At 42.5% G+C, this 25289-nt stretch overlaps 1 protein-coding gene and 1 long non-coding RNA gene across 8 annotated transcripts in view; both read right to left on the bottom strand.

The window, feature by feature from the left end:
• Positions 1 to 6557, bottom strand: part of TLN2 (talin 2) — a 133368-nt gene extending 126811 nt beyond the window's left edge. For 3 of the 7 annotated variants that reach the window (XM_086849227.1, XM_086849228.1, XM_086849225.1), the window contains exons 1-3: positions 6378 to 6508; positions 3364 to 3419; positions 2275 to 2388 (exon numbers count right to left, since the gene is read on the bottom strand). The gene's annotated coding sequence lies outside the window, so the exon portion shown is untranslated. Of the gene's footprint in view, positions 1 to 2274; positions 2389 to 3363; positions 3420 to 6377 lie in introns of all 7 variants that reach the window. The other 4 variants (XM_086849224.1, XM_086849222.1, XM_086849223.1 and 1 more) reach the window with 3 other exon arrangements.
• Positions 6558 to 10514: 3957 nt separating this feature from the next.
• Positions 10515 to 25289, bottom strand: part of LOC111933836 (uncharacterized) — a 34571-nt gene continuing 19796 nt past the window's right edge. The window contains exon 5 of the long non-coding RNA XR_015275880.1: positions 10515 to 13431. This is a non-coding gene — a long non-coding RNA (uncharacterized LOC111933836). The remainder of the gene's footprint in view (positions 13432 to 25289) is intronic.

Here is a 25289-nt window from a genome sequence, read left to right as displayed (position 1 = left end):
TTTTCTGTACACACACCTACACTAATCAGCTGGTTTTAAGTTTCACTAGTATCACAGTGCAGCTGAACAGACAACCCAGCAAACAACCAGGCCTTTCTGGACCTTACTCAATTGCAAACACAGCCACTGATTTTTTTTTATTTTTTTTTTTTAAATTAAAAAAACCCAAATATTCCTCAGGTACATACTTAAACATCTTGGGTTCTTGCCTGGGGTCTGTACATCCTCAGCTATTGCACATAACACTTACAAGAGTAGTTTAAACATCATAACAGAGTGATCTCATTTCCCACAGCCTTTGCTTTTTTCAACTGAAGCTGGACATTTATCTGTTCCTCCCTGTACCAGTGCCTTTGTTGATACCCTGACCCAGGAGACACCACTGGCTCCTTTTGCTTGACCCTGTGTGCTGGCTATGCAGTAATGACTCCCACTCAGTCCTTTCCCCTGGGAGTTCTGACACAGTCCTGTCAGCAGATGTGTCCTTATACCACAACAAAAAAATCATCTAAGAAAATCTTTCAGTTGCAAATGATAAAGAATTACAAGAACTGCAAGCTACAGTGAACTGAAATATTCTAGTTGAGCTTCCTGATTTCATGTTGGAGTCAAAGGCACAGAGTGTGTGCCCTCATCTTTGATACCTGTCTCTGACATCCAAGAAAACACTGAATTTCACATAACACCATGGAAACAACTGCTAAAGTTAAATAGAGAAACTAAGAGTGTGAGTGTGTAAGTTAGAGAGTTTTCTTAAGTCACTGGGTGAGAAAGTTAAAGGTGTAATCTAGTTTAGAAAATAAAAGGCAAGATGGAGGAATTAGGGTGCTGTCCCTTTTCCTTCTTCTTCTAAAGGTTTTTGGGTAATAATAAGTGATTGGATAGAGAATGCCACAGTGCAGTTCACAGGTGTCAGGTCATTGGGTCAAGAAATATAATTTACTTGGCATTTGTTAATTGGCTAAACAGACATATAAAAAACCTTGAAGAAGATCTTTGTTAGCCACTTTGCACCTTTCTATCTTAGTGCACATAACTCCTTGTACCTTTAGATAAAAGAAGAATAAACAACCAAGTCCAAACAAGAGAAAACTGCCTCTCTCACATCAATCTTCAGTCCAAGGGGGAAAAAGAACCCAACCACAAATGTCCCATTGGGACAATTTCATTTATTCATCTATTCTTTTATAGGCCCACTGCTAAATTTTGATTCTGTTATGGTATCTAAGCGTATTTATTGTGTCTAAGGATTATGCCCATCAGTCCTACACCATCACATTCCTGACACCACCTCTCCTACTATCATAGGTCTTTGCTTAAACAGGCCCCATCCCTTCTGTCAGACATTGATAACCTGCTTTTCCTGAGGCTGCTCTGTCTGCCAAGTGCCACTTCGCCATTGCTTGCAACAGCACTTGGCACATGTAAATTGGACAAAGGTAAAAGGTACTCACTGTAAATTACTTTAAGCCTAATTAATGTTTCCAGCTGTACAAATTCAAGCCAGCAATTTTTGGAACTGTTTTATGCTTATATTTATGTCAATGATACAGAAAGTTTAAATTTCTCATTCCAGAAAAATCAGAATTTTCTCACTACTACAGAACATGACTGAAACCAAACCACAGGATAGGCTGGACTTGAGGTCACTGAGACAGAGTTACTTACCACATTACAGATATTAACTCTCAGGAAAGGTAAAGAGAGATCATTATATGAAAATAAATATGCAATGAGAAAAGGATTATACAGCTGAAGACCTTTTTAAGCTGAATGAACAATGCCAGTGTTTAAGAGCTTCTCACACCACTTCAGAAATACACTAAACTCTTCAACATATTAGAGCAACAAATCTACCACAGCTGGCAAATGTAAATTGTTATTCAACTCAAAAAAGTAATCAGCCCATTAGTACCATTGATTCTTTATCACCACAATTGTTAGTTGCTGTGAGTTAGAAGACTGAGTCTCCTGCTTGCTCCTGGGTTATATGTCACATTTTTAGGAAAACAAGAAATTTCAGCCTTACAAAAGTTGCCATAAAAACACAAGGTTCATTTACAATTCACTCCAGCCCATATTTTCTTCCTGCTGCCCTAACACAGAAAGATGAGCTACCTACTGAGAATGAAAGGAAGGCAGTTTCAAGTGCCAGCCTGGCCCATCATGGCAGGAAATCAACCAGTAGCTGCCAAGTAAAGGCACTACAAGTCAGCACTGTAATACTGTAAAGATATTTTAAGACAAGACTTACTGTTGTATAGTCACCCTCACCTTGTGAAGTCAGTCAGTGCATTTTCTAGCTTTATGAAGATGCTTGAGTAAAAAGGTGCTGGAGCTTTGAGAATCGAGGGGGTGGATCTCTGGGGACGAAATTCCAGCTTGCAGCTGGAAGCGGAAAATATCAAAATGTTATCACAATTGCTTCAAGTATGCAGGCTAATTCAAACTCAATTCCAAGATAAGCATGTGTGCACATAGCACACCCAGGGAAATGGCTCTCTGACTACTGTGAAATGGGTTTTCAGCAGCATTAGCAGGGGCAGAAAGCTACAAAATTCATTGTACACAGTTAAAAGTCTGGTGATAAAACTAAGCACAGAGCTCTTTACCACGTTCTCATCCTCAAGCCTACCAGCCTCACTCCAAAGGTGGAACTTTTCCCTGCACCCAGAGACAAAAGGCACAAATCTCTAAACACAAATCAAACCCAGGATTGCACCACATGCTGTGGATCAGAACTTACACATCTAAGGAGCTCAGGGTACCTTCAAGGCATTCTTTGTGTAAAAGGAATTGTCTTTTTAATCACAACAGTAAAAATAAAGTATAAAAGAGCTTAAGACGCAGCATGATGTCCATAATCATAATCTCATCCACAGAGTTGCAAAACCCTAGATTATTTTGTTTAATATAGCCTCTGGAAGTTGTAAGATGAACTACTCTGCAAAAACTCTCTGCTTTATCATTTGCATCTCCTCTGCCCCAAAATTTTTGCAGTTCAATTTACTGTGTATTTTTATAGCCATATGTGGTCAAAAGCAGAACTCTGGAAGCAAAAACCTGCATTCTCCTTCAGGGCTACCTGAAACTGCAATTTCCACCTCCATTTGTCCCAAATGAAACACTAAAATCCGAAAGTAAACAAATGAAACGTAACACTGCTTTATTAAGACAGTCTCCCCCCATTTGCAACAGCACCCAGCATTTTGCTTGCTGTTCTCAATTTGCATCAGCATTCTATTGTATGTAGAAACATGCATAAGCAGACTTGCCAAAAATTTTAAAGATTAAAAAGCAGGGAGGAGAAAAGAATTTCTGAAAGCTGGTACAATGGTCTATAAAGACATTCACACTTCTTACCTAATCAGGGCCTGGTGCAAAGGCAGCATCTGGGTAACACTGCTTAAGAAGAAACTCTGTATAATAAAAAAAAAAAAAAAGAAAGAAAAAAGAAAATCAAGATGTCTACACATTTGGCAGTTTACCAAAATTTCCAAAGGTCAGATAGCACTGGCAGCTGAGAATCAACTCAAATGGTATTTTCAGTACTATAATGCTAAAATTATGGACTGGGAGGATACTTCAAAAAATGGTATTGCTCATATTTCATGAATATACCATACTGATATCCCTGATATCCCAACAGTTATCGGACACTACAATGCCACAAAAAGGAATGGTGGTGAGATGTTTGAACTACTGTCTAGTAATTAATTAATCTAATTAAGTACTGCCACTTTTGCAAGCCATCTAGATTGCATTTGCACAGGTTTAATGAATACATATCATATAGGCAAGCATATAAAGTGACAATCCAAATATTAATGCCTCAGAGTATCCTTGCTACGTGGAGTCAATTTTTTGTAGAAACAATACCAAATGAAAGTTTTCTCAGCAAAACTTCTAAGTCATCATGCAGTTCAAGCTATGCCACAGCTAGACAGTTCTTTCAAGCCTACTCCTCCCATTCCAAAATAAGACTTGATTCTACTGTACTGGTGTTTTGCATTGATAGCTTTATTTATAACTGTAGATTGATTTCCTGATTTAAGTAGAATTCGGTCATTGCACTAGCTGGCAAATGATGAAAGAAGTCTAAGTGAAACTGTGAAACAAACCAAGCTCAGAGTAAAGTTATTTAATCCTTTGCAGTTCAAATGGAAGTTCATCTTTCTCAATATTGTCTACTTGTAACCATCCATCCATCACATGTACCACAAAACCTCTCGCCCTCTCAGGCACTACTACAGTGCAATGGCAGTGTTTCAAATCAACTTAAATTAGGCTGTACTACATTCCATTACATGATATCATGCAACAGATGTTACTCTAAAAACACACAGGACAATTATTCAGGATAAACTCCTGTAATCTGAATGGTAAAATGAATGGGTATCCCATATGAAATGGCTGCAGACTTTATCTAACTTTATACTGAGATTCTTGAACTGATTCTGAGAACTTCAATATTATTCAAGTTTGCCATAGTTAACCCACTGAGATTGGCAACCAGAAATAAGAAGCATTCTTATCTTACATAAACTCAGTAATTTTGTCATGAACAGATAAGCTAGAATTCCACTTAACCCCTTAGTTCTGCAGTGACCAGTGTGTTAAACAAGGCATTAGGAAACTCAAATGAAATGCACTTCCAAGAGGCAAGAGACACTCCCCCTCCCTCCTCAGCTGTGTGGTAACCTTGAATCTCCCTAGAAAATATCACATTATGAAAATTAAAGCAGGAATGGTAGTTGAGCCAACTTCACTCACAGTTACCTTGTCTAACAGCTATTCTGTTGGAAGTATGGCTGACCATTAGACCGTAGAGATATGGAAGCTTTTCATTTACTACCATTTGTAAGGTACTTTTAACAACACTGGCAGCTTGCATTCCTGCTTTAAACATCCTGCCATAAACATACAAATAAGTCACCTTTTACATAAGAGCAATCTCAGAAATGTCATAGGGACATTGTTCCATAGCCATTGGGCTCTTCTGAAAATGCACAATTCCTCAACACCTCTAAGTAACATACTTCCAAACCCAGAACTGCCTTGAAATTTAATACGGCTCAAACTTTGCTCCAAAATACAGGTCTACAAAATACAATTTAAAAATATTTGGAGGAAAGTGGACAATTGTTTAATCTGACAAGAGAGGTTTTTACAATCAATGAACATTTCCACAGTCTCTCTAACTAGACATCATAGTAGCATTTTAACACACAAAAAGCCTAAAACACCTGAAAAGGCTGGTCAGCAGAACAAAAGTGCTGTAGCAGGTGAGCATAAAGGCAGCAGGAAGGTGTTCCCACGCAGTGACACTGCGCCGGGGCTCTCCAGACACCCGAGGCAAGCCCGCACGCAGAGACAGATCTGTGCCAGGAGGGCATGGGAGCACCAGCGGTATCACAGCACACAGGCGGACCGCAGCCCGGGACAGCCCCGCCGCAAGCACACAACGCCGCCTCGCCCAAGGGAGGTTTTGCGCTTTGCCTAGCCCTGGACACGAAGCCTCACAAGGGCAGGGAGCCCGGAGGCGCCGGAGCCTCGCAGCACAGCGGGGCTCGGAGCACAGCGCGGAGCAGCCGCCCAGCCAGCCCTGCCCAGGCGGCCGCGTCCTGCCCTGCCCTCCGCTGCGGGAGCCCCGGGGGGACCGCCCTGCCAGCCGCTCGCAACCCGGCCCGCTCCCCGCTCCCGTGGGGAGATGCGGACACGGACACAGCCGTGAGATTCACGCGTATGCAGACGCGGCAGGATCGTCCTTGGGAGGTCGTCACTTCACCGCGTATTGCCGAGACGTGTTTCCTACACCGTGCTCGCCGATAGCGCCCTGCGGCGAGCAGCTCGTTCTGGGCAATCCCACCTCCGCCTCGGCCACGCCACGCTCCCCCAGCCGTGATGCGAGGGGCCGGCCGCCCCAGCACCTGCCCCCCAGTACAGCCCTACACGGCCCAGAGAAATCCCGACACACCGCTGTTTCCCCCTCATCCCGGCTCGGCTCCCGGAGAACGATAGGATAGGTGAGCCGAGGCCGCTCTCCCCTTCCCGGGGCTCAGCCCGCACGGCACTGGGCCGGCCTGTTGCTATCCTCCCTGGAAGCGGCAACTTGTTGTTCGGGCAGCGCTGCCCGCGGGCGAGCCCGTACGGGAGAGGCAGGGAGAGGCAGGCAGCGGCGAGCAGCGGGTGCCGCCGCTCGGAGCAGCCGGCCCCGAGAGCCCCTCGGCAGCCGAGCGCCTCCGCGTTCCCGCCGCTCAGCCCCGCGCCGAGCCTTCCCCGCCCCGGCGGCTCCGCGCACGCCACACGCTCTATGCGGTCTGCAACGGCGGGGCAGGACGAGGGTCCCCGCGGGCTCCTGACGGGAACGCTCTTACTGTGGCATTGCGGAGCGCCTCGTCCCCGCCGCTCTCTCGCTTCCGTCCTTCCCCCCGCTCGCCGCTTCGCCCGCTCCGTCGCCGCCGCCACCCGCAGCTGCCGCGGCTGCGGAGTCCAGGCGCAGACCCCCGGCGGGGAGGGCAGGAAGCGCGTCATCACTCCGGGCCGCTCCACCGCCCTCCGCCCGGCCCGGCCCGGCCGTGAGGGAGCCGCGGCTCGGGCCCCCCGCCCCGACCCCCGCGGGGCACGGCCCGCCTCAGCCGAGCGCTCGGACAGCCATCCGCAGCGCCCGCCGAGCGCGTCGTGCCAAGCGCTTACAACTCACGGAATCCCTGGAATTAGAAAGGACCACTGACGTAATCGAGCTCCGATTCAGGACCGAGCGCTACCTTGTCAGACCGTGGCACCGAGTGGTGCCAGGCATTTCTTGAACGCCTCTAGAGATGGTGACTCCACCACCTCCCTGGGCCGCCAGTTTCCATCTTTATTCACCCTCTCGATGTAGAAATTCCTCCTCATGTCCAACCGAAGCCTCCCCCGGCATAGTTCAAGACTGTGTCCTCTTGTCCTATTACTGGTTGCCTGGCAAAAGAACCCAAGCCCCACCTGGCTACAGCCTCCTTTCAGGGAATCGTGAACAGTGCTAAAGTCATACCTGAGCCTCCTCCAGGCTAAATACCCTCAGCAGCACCTGTGCTCCAGACCTTCCCCAGCACTATTTCCCTTCTCTGGACCCATCCCATCACCTCCCTGTCCTTTCTGAACTGGGCCCAGAAGGGGACACATCTCAAGGTGTGCCCCCCAGCATGCAGGACGGGGAAAGAATCTCTTGTCTGCTGGCCACAGCTTTCCTGACACAGGCCAGGATCCAGCACCAGCAACAAATGAACTGCTGTAGCAGCAAAGGACACTCAAGGCTTCCCTTACATAGCTTGTTTGACCAGTTCTAACGCTGTGAGAATTGTGTAAATGCTTTTCACACCAATATATGGATACAAATAAGAGAGAAGAAATACCTACTCCAGCTTAGGTCCCTTACATGAATTAGTGCCATATATACCAGGGCCTCTGTAAAACAACAAAGGCTGAAAATCATGCAGTCAAAATTATTTCACCTGATTTAGCTGAAAATTCATACGTATTTTTACTCGTAATCAGCTTAAAAGAGCTGCATCAGTATACAGCTGGTTTTGCCCAGCTAGTGACTTGCTTTGGGGCAAACCAGCTTTTGTTTTTCTCCTGTGTTTGCATCATATCAAATACAAGGTGGTCTGAGCACATACCTGCATTCTAAGGCAAGAATCCTTGATAAGACTAAAGCAGTAATAAATGAGGTATCCTGCCAATCTGTCATGAGTATTCAGCTTTTTTTATTTCAGTAATAATTCTAGAAAATATTCTACATATGATTTATTTGTATTCAGAGAATATTTTTAAATTAAGGCGTTCTGTTGGACCCCTGACACTAAGGTTGTCTTTTTCTGCCATCCCAGCTATTCTAACACTTTATGTTTCCATCTTCTTCTTACCAAACCCCAGAACTTTAAGGGTGTGTTTTATCAGACAAAAAATTACAACAATCTGTTGTCCTTCCAAGTGAAGTGGGTCTGGTGTGTGAACATCAGGGATGTTCTCTAGTGGTTTGCCTTTCCCACAGGTCAGGAGACAGACATTAAATATCTCCTGAAAGAGTCATGAAGCACCCTCACAAACTATCCCTAAATGCTGTCATACTTGTCATACTTGTTCACAGCCCTCTGTTAATCCTTGAATTGTGACTACTTTAGCATTCTGGCCCTCAAAACATCCTGGGGATGAGGGCAGCACTGGCATATTTACTGATGTTTGGGGTGAACCAGGCTGTGTGCACGGACCTTCAAGGAAGTACATTATGAACAATTTTCTCATCTGTCATTTCAAATGCATTCTAAATCACTGTCTCAAAACAAGTCCATTAAAATGCAGCCTAAATCATACCTAAGCCTGTAAACTAGATTCTGTGTCTGTGACAAGAGTATTTTAATAATTACATTGGATAGCTTAGGAAGATACATTGAAGAAATTTATAAAAGTGACCTTTCTAATAAGTCAAACTTATCCTTGGTAAGTAAAACATAGCAAAGCTCAGCACTGCCAGTATGAGAGTGTTTCTGAGTGTTTCTGAGTGCTGTCATAGCTCTCAGTGGCCCTGGCCAACCTCACCTGGGGCCTCAACCCACACCCCCTGCCCAACTGGCCCAGGAACTCAATGTAAAACCAGTCCTGGAACTGGGGCTTTTTGTCTCTGCTTTAACAATGCAAATTTCTCTAGAGATTTGTTCTTTGTTGAGCTTGTCTGCTATCCTAATACCTGTCTCATCGTTTTTGTTTGTGTACTGTAGCGTGGCTTCTGGGGGTTTTGTTTTGTTGGGAGTGGTTTTGGTTGTGTGGGGGTTTGTTTTGTTTTGTTTTTCCTTATGTTAAAGTCCTTGGACTAGGGAATATTGTATGTATAGCTGGTTCTGGTATTCTACCAGGCTTACTAGGAAGTTTCTGTGGGAACCCAATCCAGGTTTGTGGTGCTAATTTAGATGGGTTCTTTTTGTTCTGCTCTCTTTATTCACAATAAACAAGTGGATTGTAATCTAGACTTTACATTACTGAAGTTGTAACTTCACAGTTTGAATTTTTTTTTCTTTGCTCTGCTTGACACTTATTTAGGTGTTCAGAGAAATATTACTAATTTATTTGGGTTTTTTGTACTCCCCTCTGGATGACTGTAACTTTATGCTTTTCAAAATCCAGTGCAGCCCTCTCCAGTGTCTTTAGCTTTAATTTGTGAATCCAGTTAGCTCTCTAGCTGATTTCTGCTGTTCTGATACTGAGATGATTAATTTGTTATTGTTATTTGTACCTAGGCTTTTAATTTCCTCTTTGAGCCCCTCTTTACTAGCTGAGTTTATTGACAATGGAGCATATCTTCAGATTATTCCCATCATTCTGGATTCTTTAGACTCTTCCTCAGTACTCACAGGTGTTTTAAACTGCAGTGTTTACTTGTACTGATTTGGCTTTTTCTTGAGACCATGGTGCCTGGTATTGTGAGCAGTTGACGGGCTTTTTGAAGACTAAATTATCTTTGCTCCCTTGAGGCTTGTTGCCATCCTCTGACTTCATCAGTGTCAAAACAATCTCTTCCCTGCCCTCCTTGGGCAACATCCCAAGACCTCCTGAGCCAAAGGGCAGTGGCAGCAAAACCCCCCTGTGCAACAGTGGGGCAGGGCATAGGGGAAGGAGGATGGTTCTGATTTTCTTTCCCATTGCTCACCCCCACTGGTAGCTGAAATGTAAAATAGGATATGCCATATCTTGTGTCCAACACATTCAGTAAAGGTCTTGCATGAGTGAGAGGGAAGTGAATTTCTGGGTCACACTTTTGCTGCTTGCCTGGTGTAAATACTGCCTGCCTTTTTGGCAACATCCACTTTATTCCATACCATTGCACTATACAAACCCACAGCGTTACTGTGCTTCAACAACCATATTCTTAATTTACATGGACTTCTTTAGTCTTATTCAGCCTTTCTGTAAACTTTTCACTGGTCCTGCTAAAGATCCAGTTCTGTAAAGAAGTAGGTCATTACTAAGAGGCATTGCAGCATTGCTGAATCTTACTCTTCAGATTTGCACAGTAGCTTTCAGAAATTATTTTATTAGAAAAAAAAATTCTTAATATGCCAGTCCTTAAAAAATATAATAAATAACTGAAGGAATCATGTTTATCTCATCTTATGGTAGAGGATTACAGTATTCTAGGGAATGCACAGCAGTGTAGCAGTCTTGTAATGATCTAACAATTATTCCTAGCTCTACTAATTATTGTTATGATGAAGGACAGTGCATTGTCTGTCAAAGCAGGATCAGCTGATATTGTACAATTAATTTTTAGCTTTGTGGTTACAAAATACAATATGGAAAAGCAACTGTATTTCTCTTTTTATGGGGGTTATATATGCAATAAATCAATCAGCTATTTCTAAATGAGAAAATAAATTTACAAGGTTGACATTATTGGTAAGGAGCGCTCAAGACCAAGAGTGCAGAAAACAAAGGGGATATTTTGGTTTCTGAACTTCAGAGGAATGGCTACAAGAGAATGAGTGATAGGATTTTAATTCAGATCTAGTTACCATAGAAAATGTCAGTCCTAGCAAAGGACACAGGTTTGGTGGTGTTGGAGGTCAGGAGGCTAAGAACCAGAGAGACATCCCTCATGGTTCTCTGACACAGCACCCGCAGTGGCAGGGTCATAAACTGATCCTGTAGTCAATGCGTCTGGCTGCCTTGAGCCAGATTTTCTGATGATTTGTATCATTAGAAAAATTCTGACTCCCTAACAGCAGTGTTTTCTGCAGTGTTGTCCCTCAGAAGGCAACCCAAGTTGCCTTTTCATTATACATCTCTGGTGGCTTCTTATAAACATATTAACACTTGTGTTTGCAGCCAAGCTACATTCTGGTCTGATGAACACTTTCAGATGCTCAAGAGTGCTGCAAAAAGGATCAGGAGGATCATGAGGGCTGTTGTCCACAAAGCCACACCCATCTAAGTGATAATTCTCAATATGAACAGTAAGTAATATGGAGTCTTTAATACAGGGTTCCAGGTATTCCTAAGTAGCAGTATACATGCTTTGTCAGGTTTGTTTTCAAAAACACCTACTAAATTAGTGTTGGTTTTTAGAAGTCTGACCCTCTCTTGTTTTCTTGTCCATATCCAGAACATAAAGCTGTACAAATTACACATGAAAATATTTTATTGCGGTTCTGAAAACAGAATTCAGCCTTCTAAACTGTTGGTTATTACATGGTGTGATCCAAATTGGATGTGACTTGTATGGAAATATGCTGAACTTTTTGCTTTGTCTGAAACTCATATCATGCAGCAATACTGGGTATTTTTTCAATTGTCTGTGTTTTCAGGATGCTGATAAAGCACTGGAACAATGCCAGGTATTTTAGGAAATGCATTGCTGGATCACCAGATGTTACAATATGTTAACTCTGTTTCTGGAATAAAGAGTAATTTTTATTATATTTCTTTAACTAGGGTGATTCAGTGTTATACAAAAATCTCTACCTTTAAAATGAGAGATGTTAGCACCTTTCCTAATACTGCATGTTATCTAAATTCATTTGTTACATGTCTGAAGACATGTAACTGTTTCCTTTTCCTTCTATAATCTCCTTCAATGACAAGCAGGAGCTGTGCCTCATTTTTATCGAGTTGTTCTATTGTTCAGAATTACTGATTATTTATGATTTTTAACAAAGAAGTCTTTAAGACCAGTGAAACAGAGACTTGGACATATTTAAACGAATCCAACATGTGCATTGTCTGAGTCTGTGTGGTACCAGAGGACAGAGCTATAATTGACAAAGGATTATTTCCTGCTGGAGCTTTGCCAAAGAAAAATTGGCATCATTCGCACTATTCTTTATTGCGAGTGTCCTTTAATGTGTGTGTTTAACAAAACACTAACATCTGGGCCCATAGGGTAAACTCCTTGTGTACCAGCAGTGTAACTCTCCAAATCCATTTTTGTTTGCAAACTTTTCACTCAGGCAAAACCATCCTGAAGTATCTGCTTTGGGGCCACGTGCTACTTTAGTGCTACTTTAGCACTCCTTGGGTGTGGGTGAGGGTCTGTAGTGATGCATGGTCCCCAGGCAGGTACAGAGGAGAGCTGCTCTATTGCAAGAACCAGGCCTTTTTAAGCAGTTAGCCCACTATCAGTTATATAGTTTTAAAGCATAACAAACATAATTCAACCAACCACTGTACGCCACAATGTGAATCCATGATGGTTATGTAACTTGTTTTTCTACCCCTAATTCAGCTGAGTCTCTTTCCCACAGTCCTTTTCTACTTAGCTGAAGTAACAGGCCTGAGCCATGATTTTACAAGGCCTTCCTTTTGTAAAGTTTTACTTATTGATAACACTTGGGGTTTGAGGAGCTGAAGTATTAGATAAGCTTTGTTCCTTCCTCTGTTTCCCACTCGGTTGCTGTGTTCTCTTTATGGCCGCACTGGGATTTCCATGGCATGGCCCCAAGCTTCTGCAGGCAGACAGCACTGCTGTCATTATTGATCTCCACTGGAAAGCCAAGGAATGAAATCACAGGAAAATGGAGCTATGTTTTGGGATGGTTACTTCAAAGATAAGGCATGTGGTAGGCCAGAGGACAGGAAGACATTTGTCATCTGAGCTGTCAGGAAGCTGCTTACGTTGATTCCTCTGTTTCTTCCTGACTCTTTCTGGTGCTTTCCCTTGTCCTTGTACCTTGATGCTTAACAACTGGAGTGGGTGCTGCAATCAGAGGTAAGGTGAGCATTGAGCTGTGAGCAGGGGCAGGTGGGCTCACACAAGCACAGGCTTGTGATTCTGGCTTTTTCCACAGCAAGATGGAAGCCCTGCCAAGGGCTTCTGCTATAGCACTTACTGGCCTTAGTTTAAAGTTACTTTTCACACACCTGAGTTTGTGGTTGGGTGTCTTTTTAGATATTTGAATTCCTTTTGGATGTCTTGTTGATTTCTTTTAAGTGAACCAAAGCCTCAAGCAGTAGTAAAAATCTTTGTTTTCCTTTTTATTAAGCTGTATATCTACATATAAGCGTAAGTTTCATGTGGTAGAAATATGCCAGTGCTTTTGCTCAATGGTATTTTACTGTACTGATGACAAATACTAAAATCTGAGAGGGGGAAAAGGGGAGGTGGGTGCAAAAGATAAGGAAACTTCTTCCTCATAGCTGGTGACAAGGCTTTCAGTAGTCTTGAGCTCTGAAAAGGATTGCACTAGGTGGGTAGAATTTTGCTCCATAAACAAAGTGGTTGCATAGACCTAGGCAGTCAGTAACTTGTAGGATAAAAGGAGATACCACTGAGAGGGCAGAGGATTTTTGAGACTCTGTCTTCTACAATAAAGTTGTAGGTCAGTTTATCCAGTGCTCTCCAAATGGGTGAAGAATGCAACATTACAAAAACCTGATGAAGTAGATCAGCTTTTACAAGGTCTGTGTGGGAAGAAAAGAGCCACTTCAGCCATTAAGTGGGAGACAATAATTATACATAATTCATAATTCTGTGTAGTGTGTCTTAAGGGTAAGTGTGCAAGTGGAGTCCCTGTCTGGCAGTGCTGAGCAAGCAACATCTACCTCTGTGCATATTCTCTGTGCACATCAGGACAGCCTGTATTTAACTGAAGTGATGTCTAGATCTTTTGGCATTCTTGTTTGCAGAGGAATTTTATAGACATTTGTGCTTGTGCTGTTATTTCTGCTTCCTGCTCTAATCAGAGCACGTGGTTTTGTTCATGCACCAGGTTTATATGAATAACAATCTCAACAAAGTCATTAATAATTTCTTATTATGATTGTCAAATTCATATATAATCAGCTTTTTAGCCATGGGAATAGAAAATTAGATTTTCCCTTAGTAAAATGAAAAATTAATACTCTTCATATGAAATCATGGACAGCACATAATTAATATAATCATCCATGTAATTTATATTTCTATAAAAATAGATCAGTGCATCCTTTCTGTGTTCTATGAATCCTTATCTTAGACTGTTTCAAAAGTAAGCTGCCTTTTCTGTGACTTCATTAATAATCGATGTATTAAGTCAATAATGATTGAACAGCCTTTTTAAAATTGTAACAGCAGATACTAAGTGCTGAGAACTGTACAACTTCTGGCAGGCCTGAGGGGAACATAAATGCAACAGCTCTGGCTCTAGATTTTATGCTCAGCTGTGCGACACCCTTGGACTTTCTGGTTTTGGGGGACATTTTAGATTTCAGGGTTGGCTTCATTTGTGTTCAGTTGTCCTGCTGGGTGCTAGGAAGTCAAGAATGGCTGGCACTACTCCTTCTCCCACACTCAGCTTCAAGCACAGGTCCCTTGTATTTCTCTAGGAAGTCCCTGTGCTGCCCTCAACCCCCTTCCTGGGACATTATTCCCTGCAAGGGGCCATGTCCATTGCTTTTCTGCTGCTTGTAATGCAAATGAAGTGGGGTGCCCTGGAGCAGCTAATGTACCCAGCTATGCCACTACAGCAGGGCTTAACATTCCCCAACCTCTTCTTTTTCATTTTAGAGATCTCATAACAGAAGAGTCTTTAAATCTACTAATTGTAATCAGGGCTTGTGTATTTGGCAGTTTTCCCTTACTCCCTGACCAGCTTCACTATTCCTGCCAAGCCACCCTTTCCTTTCCACAGCTGAATGCTTTGCAAGGCTGGACCTGAGCCAGCTTGTCCCCGATCTGGAAAATGGACCCATGGATTTCTTCCCACAGATGTAATGAATTCTACAAAATTATTTGCTCTTCTTGGATTGTATTTATGACCTCAAGAGCAAAATTCACTGTTTCAGTGCAGACCTGCATTCCTTCTGGAATGGGTTAGTCTACGTTGTGCTATATGCTCCTCCTCCTTATCTTGCAGGAAGAAGGAATGAAAGATCTGCAACTATCCAACTTTTCTGTGAATAAATCCCTGATGCATTACTTGTTGGAATGTATTGCATATGAACATGCACAATTACACATTTTGTGGTCAATTGCTAAGAAAAAATGTCTCCCAAAGCAAGGGAGCAGTACAAGTTCTCTTATATGACTCTAGCCTTGTGCTCATGAAGTGTGTTGAGGGATTTCTTAAGAGTAGCACATCTATTTTAATTATGAAGCATGAATTGAGGCTTCACTGGGGCATGCATCCTAATGGGAACTTGGTGTCATTTTTAGGCTTTGCATGCCATTCTGCACCCTGCATTGTTCATAGCTGGCTTTCGAGTTTGTAATTTTTTTTAAGTCCTTTTAAAAAATTTCATCGTTTGTTGAATTATATTAGGAACGGCGAGGCGCGATGCTGACTCTTCTGGGTTGCACAAGACAGCAAGTTTTATTATTCCAGATCTTCTTTTATAGACAGGTCTGAGAAGGTCTGGAAAGGTAAAACTCTCATTGGTCATTAAGCCAGCACATCACCAGCATTGGTCAGCGGGGTACACCACCCCTTGACCTTTTCTTGCAAGAAAACAACAAGGCGACAAACAACACCTGCAAAGGGTGTCTTCCATCTCCAAGGACAGTTTTGATTCCTCCTTATGTTTTCCCACCACACTTCTCTGGCCAGTCTGAGAAAGTTATGTGACTTGGTTTCCCAGACATTGTGCTCCCTGTCTGCTTTCTCACATTCAGCATCCATAATTGCTCAAATAAAGCACAAAACAAGTTCTTTGCCTTTTGAATGCGGTAGGTGTCTGTGAACATGTGTATGCATGTACACACCTACCTCATTTACCAAAGAGAGGCAATTAGTAGTGACCTTGGCAATTTGGGCAGAGGTGTGGAGTTTTTTTTTACTTTTAACATAATGCAGCAGATTTCACTAAGAGTTAAACTAAAGACAAGGTGGGAACTGACACAGTACTGAACATAATTTTGCAACTTTGCAGGCAAGGTCATTGATAGATAAATAATTTCAAGTGAGGTGAAAGTATATGCATAGGTAGAACTGAGAGTTGATTTGGGGATTTTTCTTTATTTTTGAATGAGGCTAATCTCTCGGTACTTGGCGGAGCCAGATCCAGGCACAGGCTAAGGAGGCAGCAATAGGGATGGCAGAATGGGCTCTGGCAAAGCCCTGAAAACCAGCCTGGCAGCTACTGCTGCCAGGAAAGGGGGTGAGAATGTATGAAACAGCAGCTACTTCAGGAAAAATGGGTCATGTGAGCCTCTTTTGGATGGATCCTGTTCACTTCTCTGGGGCAGAAAAAGCCAGCTCTGCATGTAATATATGCACTTCATCCTCAGGGCAGCACAGTGTAGTTTGCTGATGCTGATAAGAAGCCTTGAACCAGCTCTGGTGGTTGGCTTTCATTCACTGTGACTTCCAAATAGAATGCATTCAATTACCCATTAGACACTTCACAAGTCCAACAGATACTGCTTTAAAAATAACTGTCAAGGAAAACTTTTGATGAATAGTGGCAAACACCCATGGATATTTACAGACAGACAAAATACTTAGACCCAAAGTGAAATGAAGTATGAAAGATTAACAGAACAACTGAGGAGAAACTCATCTGTTCCAGCAAAGCAGCAAGTTGTGGGCTCTTATGTGGTGTGCAGGCAGAAGTGGCTAGATGGAGAAAGACAGGAAAGTGCTCCAGATGTCAGAGTTGCAGAGAGTGCTCTTGGGCTTTTGTGAGCCTTGGTGAAGGGACCTAGAAGCAGCCTGTTCTGAACTGGTGGAGGAGGTGAGGGATTGAGAATAAGTCTATGGGATAGAGAATTGGTTTATGAGCAATCAGTCATTCATAAGTGTTACTTTTACTTTTCCACAATTCTCTCCAGAAGAAATTGTAATGTCTGCAATTGTTGTTCAGTGCAATGAGTAACTTTCTCCAGTGGCACACTTCCAGCACAACCATTTTTGTCTTCTGATACTTCTGAGATGGAATACTCTTCCCTTGCCCAGCGTCTTAGTGTCATTTGTGGCCACTAAACTGGATTTCCATGTAGGAGTCTAGATTGTAGATGCTCCCAAATATCTAAATAAATATAAGAGAGGCTTATTTACACTGTATTAGGTGCAGCCACCTCTGTGAAACAAAACCTGCAAAAAATGAGTTTCCTCTCACTACTGTGCTTTGAGGAATGATATTGAAGTGTCACAATGTACAGCACTCAGTATCTGGGGATAATTCATCCATGCAATTAAATGTCAATTGATCTACATGTTACAATACTCAAAAACCTCCTACTTTGTTAAATGTATTTTTCACAGAGCTTCAGTAACTGTTGGCACCTTTAGATCCCTTTTGTACTTGTCAGGATTTCTTTGCATTGCCTCTTTCTACCACTCTGACAAAGCTCTGTGTGTCAGATTGTTTTTCTAGGCCCTGATTCAGCAGCCAGCCTCAGGATTGAATGTCTCAGCAATAGCAGCAGTCAGAGTTGTGACTGTGGCAACAGTGAAAATGAAAAACTGGTTAGGTCAATACTGGCTTCCATTTTCTTGGAGGAAAAACAGTTCAATGAGCAAGGATCAGTTTTCTAAAGGAGCCCATCACCTAAAAGGGCCAATAGAACCCTGCTGCAATTTTGAAACAGCTCAAGTCCTGCCAGTCTGTGTCCTATCTATGAAAAAGCTGGTTTTTAACTGGTTGATCCTGTGCCTCTTGAAGCTGATGGCACAAATCCTGCTGGAATCTGTGGGGCAGGATCAGGCATTCCCACAGCTTGCTGGTGAGCACTGGTGCTATTGCTGTGCTGGCAGGGAGAACACAGTGAAGTGATGAGGCAGAGCCCTGTTTTGTGGCCAATAGGCACTTATGGTGTTGCTGAGTTAAGACCATAAGATGAGGTAGGATCTGAACCCTGGCCTGCCAGACATCAGCTCTATCTCATGCAAGCATTTAGGGAATCTTAAAAATGGCTGGCATTGTGCTGAAGCAACAGCTACATCACAGGGTGAATTGCCCTCTTTTATCAGGTGTTTTTTAGAGGACTGGGAGCTGTAACTCTCATGACACATGAGCCCAGTGAGCTGGGCTTTTTCCTTTCGCTGCTCCTGAGGTTGCCAGGATAACCTTATAGTTAGACAATTGCAGTACTGCAGCAAGAAGTACTAGACACTACTACTGTGTGTGAGCATCCTGCCTTAGGAATGATTTTGGCATTCCTTCAATAATATGTAACAGTGCCAACAATTAGAGATATGACACAAATTAGAAACACAGCTTGCACAGAAATGTTTTATATTCTTTAAATGCTTAATTCAATTGTGTCCTAATAAAAATTTACTCTAGCAGTTCTTGATGAATTTTACTTAGTATTCCTTTATGCTCATAGAATTGGAATGATTTAACCACCTAGGAAGGAGGAAGTATCTCTCCTGCAGCAAGAGAACAGGCTCTGTAGCTGTGCTTTCCCCTGTCAGTGCCAGCCTTTGCCCTCGGAGGCTGGCATGCAAGCTTTGCAGATATCTCAAGCTTTCCTTAACAAACAGGTCTGGAACTTCTTGTGTATCATGCATGTTTGGGGGTAGGAAGAAATGAAAAAAAAAATTCATAACTCTCTTGTTTGACAAGAGACTTAAATAATTACTTGGGAAAAATGTGATTTTCCTGCTTTTTGCCTGCCTAAACAGAGCTTTTTCATCACTGCTGACTGCAGCCAGGAGGAACAGATGAGAAAAGGATTTATAACTGCACTTCATGTACAGGTTTAGGAACCTGGAATCCATTTTGTAAATGTTGTGATGCTCTTATCTTCCACAGTCTTGCTAAATGAATGCAGTTTTGTGCACTTCTGTTACTCAGACACAGCGGTTGAACAGGGAGAAGGAGGGGAAGGTAGTAACAAGAGATGTGCATGCCCCAAACACGCAGCACAAGGGAGAGCTGTGCCTTTGCCTGGGAGAGAGTAAAAGGGATGTCACCCACACCATGGGAATTAGACATGTTTTGGCAGCATCTCTTGAATATACTTGCAATGGTTATATGTCCTTTCTCTGAGGCAGATACTGCCGTCATATGGGATTGGCCAAGAAAAGTCCCCATTAAATAGAGGCTGGTGCTTGCTTTACCACTTTGTGAGAAGCTACAGAAGAAAGCTGATACAGCTTTCTTTTAGAACTCAATCTCTTCAAGTAACAGAACCTGCTAGCTTTAAGTAGGAGCAGCCTTTTCATGATAATATTTACAATATAAAATCATCTCGCTTGATGTTCACCCTTGTTTCCCTCTATTTATGTGCTTTGCACTTTGGTAAGGCAGATTTCCTCTTGCTCAGCTGAAAGATCTCCCAAGCTGGGCTTGCAGTGTGTTATGAGCTAATAAGAGCAACCAGGGTCTTGCATTACCTTAGTGCTTTTGTGTTGAGGCACTGCAGGGTACAGGGAAAATGATTACCAGGTACTGAGATAATGCCAGCCTCAGACAGGGGGCCACATGCACAGGTCTTAAGTGAATGTTTCAAGGGGTATCAGAAAATTAACAGTGACATGTAACAAGGGGTCAATCCAGGATGCAGCCTGCTGGTGGCTGGGCTCACTATTGCATTCTGGTTTGTAAGATAGGTATTGTGTCCTCAATACAGCCATCTTCATTGCTTATTGCTTCATTCCCCATCCCACACACCCTGGATCTATCAGCCTTCACTGGGTCTCACTTTTCACTAATCCGAGAAAGCAATAAGTCAGATTTCAAAACCCCAGTGGGGAAAAAATGCTTCTTCCACCGAAAAAGGGGAAAAGAGGGCGAAATGAAAATGCTATAGTGACTAAGTGCTTGAAGAAAATGAAGGTACTTCTGAGTACGTGAGGGACTAATGTTAGTGGGGAAATTGAATTTCAAGATAGCATCTGATTGTATTGCATTGAAAATTAAAGGAAACTGAAGTGATCAACATAAATTGTTTAGTCATGATCAATAAAACAACCTTTAATTTCACCCCAAAGTTTAATTTCAGCTCAGATCTGTGATGTTCCATGTTAGTAACTAGCTTTTTTACTTGAATTTAAGGAAGAGATTACCCCTGTAACACTTGTCATTTTAGGGATAGAGAAAAGGCTTTGACAGGGCTGGTCCCTTGGAATCTCCAGTTACCAGAGCCCCATCCATGCAGACATACAGCTAACTCCTTAAGTCTCAAAGGCTATGCTGCTCAGATAGCAAGGAGGGTAAGGCCTAGGGGCTGAAGATTTGGTGGCTTTCTGCACACCCTGATCAGTGGCTGGAGTTGACAGTAGCTTGTGAGGGATGTTTTCAGTAAGTACTGATGTTCACATTGCGATACTCAGATGGAAGAGGTGGGGTGAGATGTGTCCTGACTAAAAGCTGGGGAAGGGGTTGGAGAGAGCTGGCTGTTTGACCAGATGTGTCTGGGGAAATGATGTGTGCCTGAAATCAGTAGATGTTTTGCTCTGTATTTTAGTGAGAATTGAATAGCCAAGGGGCTGAATTCAGGAGGGCATGGAATTGTCTGTGTAGATAGACTTAAGCAGTGCAGACTGTAAAAGCACCTGAGCTGTAAGTGCAAGTCAGGTAATTCAGATGCTATTTAAAATCTCCTTTCAAGAGAGCCTACTGAGTGTTTATTCCCATCACTGAGCACGTTTTCAACTCTGTCACTGCACACTTAGGCACTTTGTGCTTTACCTTTACCTGAAAACAACCATAAGCACTTTTCATTGAGCTGCTTTTCTTATGTGTTACTGAAGGACAGCAGAAATCCCAATCAGCTTGGAGCCCACCAGGTGTTCAAACCTCCTCCCTGTGCCAGCTAGCTTCTCCCACTGCAGAAGACAGCTCCAGAATTTTAGTACAGGTACAGTCCAGCCCATCACAAGATGCTTCCCAGTTCTGTGAGACTGGAGGCATGCAACAGCAGTGAGTGCTGGGAAAACAGCTATAAACTGGTTACAGTTTGAAACAGCAAATATATTAGACAAGGAACGGGGGAAGAAAAGGGAGAGCATAACATTAGATTTTCTATGCATTTTTGGCTGTGTAAAGAGTCAGTTATAACTTTATAGTTTTGCAAGGAAATTTATGCTGCTTCATAAAACTTGGCCACAGGGCAACAGGGTCTACCAATCTCACAACTCAAAATCCTTTTTGGCTCTTGGACAGGTTTTGCAGATGTTTCTTGTGTGCTTAGGCACTGCTTCTGCTAAGCAATTCAATGAGGGAATAGTATCCTCCTGCCCAACACTGACATACAGCCCTTCCAAGAGGGGAGCTGTGCTAATCACACATTCTGGGGTTTTTCATGTAGAATGTTTGAGGGAAAATAATACCAAACAAAATGTATAAACATTTTGTTTATACTCACCAGTTGAAATCATGCCAAGGTGAACAGCTCTCAAGTTTTTGTGGTGACTTTAATACTGGGATACAAAGTTTATTGTGCTGCTGTTCAACACCTCAGACAGACCTGTGTACTGTGGAGTGTTCCCCCAAGAGGAAGCAGCTGCTGTTTCAGGGAGCATGGCCAGCTCTGTGCTTCTGCAATAGCAGGTACATTTCACTGTGGTAACTCAGAATTGGACTTTTCACATCATCAAGTAGTAGAAAGCTGTGTTTTTTATCTGCATTTCTACAGCTGAACTGTCAAAAGGTGTTACAATTAAGCTCACACACACCAATGCTTTTGAGAAAGTTATGCCCCATTATTGAAGTCAAAGATTGATTTAGAGTCAGTGAGTTGAAAAATCATGTAGATGATGCAGTGTATATCTATTTCCCTCACTTTCAAATGAAGTATTCAAAACAGATCAGTGAGCTCTTACCATCTCACCCTTTTGCCAGATTTTTGATGCATCGATTGCTTTATAATTTCTTGTTATATTTATTGGTTTATAAATTTTCCAGTTCCTTGGTTTGTGAATATTGTGATAAATATTGTAAATTTACTTTGTGAATATTGTTAAAATCAGAAGAAGGTTTGAAAAAACACCTAGAGACAAACAGATGTTGTCATGGGCCTGAATAATTTTGGGGACTCTAAGTAAACTCATTACATGTCTACTGTTTCACTGACAAAACTTACGTAAAACATTGATTCCCTATGATCTTAAATTTTCTTCTGAGTTTGTTACATGCCCTGATATCCTGCAGAAAATTAAAGCATCTGGGAAAAAAAAAACCACCTCTTCTCTTTTACTCTAAATTTGCAAAAATGGAAACCAACAGCTGCTTCAGAGCCAAAAAGAAATAAAAATCACGTAGCAGGTGGCACCATGCATGTACGTCTAATTGCAATCTAACAATCTGCAAGCCATCTACCAAATAGTGAGGAGTGAGATCATAATTTGGGCAGAGAAGGGGAGCAAAGACATTTGGGAAAGAAAGAAAAATAGTTTTGGCTGAGGAAATTAGTATCTCTATAGAGGAGAGAAATGAATGTAAATAAGAGCAGTGAGTTGTGATATCCTTTTGCTTTTGAAATGTTGTCCTCTTGACTCATCAGTGTCTGGAGAAACTGGTTGTAGATGCCAGAAATAGTGGGAAATGATGGCATGTCTGCTTCATGGCTCAGCAGAAGTAACCTGATGGATTTTGCCAGGTGAGATGCAGCTCATGGTTCCGAGGCTCACGTGGAACAGTTGTGTGTCTGTTTCTGTTTCTCCTTTGATGTGCTCAGTGTCCATCTGCCCACACCACGCTTTGAAGGATCAGAACAGCCCTTTCCATTTCCTCATAAAGGAGCTTTCTTAATGCATTGGTTTTTTGTGGTGTGGATCTCAAGTGCCCCAGTGAAAATAGTGTTCAGGATGGATAGAAACACTAATGTGGGTAACTCTGGTAACTAATTGCTGAGCTGGGTCAGAGGGAACATGGCATATATTTGGCACATGAGTCTCTTCTCAGTTGTGCAGTGAAAGTCTGAAGTCAGCAGGATCACTCAGAGGTGAAGCCAGCATGACTGAGAGGAGGGAGTGTGAGCCCATTCCCAGTTGCTTTCTCTCCAGAGGTCTGATGGTGATTTATTTTAATGCTGTTTTTCACTGACATCCCCCACAAGGTACAATTTGTTTGTATTTTCTGTGGTCACATCAATCTTCCATCTCATTGTCAGCCATTCACTGATAGTAACCCTCAGTTAAGTCTTTCTTTTTATGCTATCTTACTGTACAGATAAACCATTAAGGATTTCTTTGCCTGGAGGACATGTGCTACTAACTTAAACCTATTTTGGAAATGCTTTTCCAGAATTTCACTGGGCAGCACACTGAAGGCAGTTTGAAAAAATATTTTAAATTAAAGCATTCAGTATAATAGCGCAAGCCCAAGAGTTCTTTTTTATCTTTGTCTTGCATTCCTTTCAGTGGGTGAAATGTACTCTTGCATGGTACCAATAAGATCATGTACCTCTGAAATCATCCTGGAAGGGTTCATAGCAGCTTCCTGTTGTCAGGGCAATACTTCAAAATTGTGAAGTAAAATCTACAAGCCTATAGCTTATTTTGCAAGCTTCCTTTAGAAAACTTAATCAAGCCTAGGGTCACTAAAGTTCCTCACGACTTCTAAGGGGCTTTGACTTAGATCTAACCACAAGCAGAATAGATCTGAATTATATTCTTAGAGGAGAACAAATTGCTGACGGGTGAAGTTGGGCTGTTGATGACTTTTAGTCTGCCTGAAAGAGCTGATCTTTGAATGGACAACATGGGCTAAATATCTGGGGGGCTGAAGCTCCTCTGGCCTTACTGACACATTAAATGCCTCTGAACTTAATGATCTTAAAGGTCTTTTCCATCAAAATCATTTATCATTCAATGAATCACAATCTTCATTGCTTTAGGAAAGCTGCTGAGCAGTAAATTGCCAAGTAAAATATTTTAATTAGATAAGATCAGTTGTTCTCCCCAGTTTCCACTGATCACAGTAAATGGCAATTAAGAGCAAACAGCACAGAGTGAGGGTGCTGCTGCCATGGAGCTCAGTACCAGGAATAATCAAAGCCAGAGTACTGGGCTTATTAGTGCCTGGGCCATTTGCTGGCCTGCAGTTTGCTGAAGAGTTCTGATTAATTAAAAGCAGCAGGGACAAGCTGATGGTTTTTGATCCTGACCCTACTGTCTGAGAGTGCTGATGAGGCAGACACTGTTGTGGCACAGAGTAGAAGAGCAATTTCTGTCTGGAGGCCAGAGATGGGATTTTTCTCTATGAAACAGCAGCTTTCAGGTGTGTTTTGCCCCAGAGACACATGAGAGGAACTGGTCCCTGCCCTCAGCTGATCATGTGCATAATAAATTAATGTCAGGGATAGAAAAAGACTGCTGCCCAGGAAGTTTATAATTTATTAATATAGCAGGAAAATACTGAACCTGCTGAATCACCTTGCACACTCAGCTCTGAGGATGGTGCTGCCCATCATGAAGGAAGAGCTGTCCTCCCCACAAGTGTAGCCTGGAAAAGGTTTCCTACCCTCATGTCCCTCCTTTCTTCTCAATGACCTGTCTATGCAGCTCCTTGTAAGACTGGTGCTAGAAGAAGCATTTTCCAGAGCTTTCAATGTATTTGTTGTTTTAATTGAGACAAAATAATGGTGAAAGATACCTGTAAGTGCCAGGAAACAGGAAAGTATCTTCTACTTTACACGCTTGGGTAGCAAAAAACCCCACAAGTGTCTTAACGACTGAAGTACTGGGTTCTGCTTTTCTGTGTGTGAAGCCTCAAGTGAAACATGCACTACAAGAAGATTTCAGCCTGTTTTATGCACTTGGGGTGGAGGAGATTACCAGAACACAAGTGCCATGTGTTCCCCATTGCCTGCTCCTGCTGGCCCTGGGGGATGAGAGAGGGAGGCTGAGGCAGGATTCAAAGTTCAGGCTTGCCTCAGGGAATGAAAGGGTGAGGAAGCCAAACAATAAAGGGTTTAATTTTGTCCTCCCCACTTAAGCGAAGCTCCTCACCATGAAACAATTTTTACCAAGTGCCAGAGAATCTGTTATAGACACATGAACTTATTTCTGCTTTTATAATGGGAGTATGTGTGACAGCAGTAACTGCAAATTATTTTTCTTTTTACAGTAGAATCTGGCCATATGTTTAAACTCTGTGTTTGGTAGCAGTAGTTAAACAGTTTTTCTCATGCCTATGGATTCCTGAGTTTGAAGGAATTTTGTCAAGGAAAATCCTTGCATTTCTGCCACTGTTCTTGCTTGCTGCTGTGACACAGTGTTGTTCTCCAAGCACTTTTAATCTAATTTGCTACACATCTCTGGCTGTAAACCATTAATAGCAGATGTTTAACGTGGGAGTTCTGGGGTGTGATCCACAACATGCCCCAGAGCTGCTGTTTTATCCCAGGATATCATTATAGTATCCTGTGACTTTTCTTCTAATTTTCATTT

This window comes from Cyanistes caeruleus, chromosome 13, assembly GCF_971803275.1.
Source record: "Cyanistes caeruleus chromosome 13, bCyaCae1.hap1.1, whole genome shotgun sequence".
Classification (NCBI taxonomy): domain Eukaryota; kingdom Metazoa; phylum Chordata; class Aves; order Passeriformes; family Paridae; genus Cyanistes; species Cyanistes caeruleus.
This window is presented reverse-complemented; position numbering and strand designations above follow the sequence as displayed.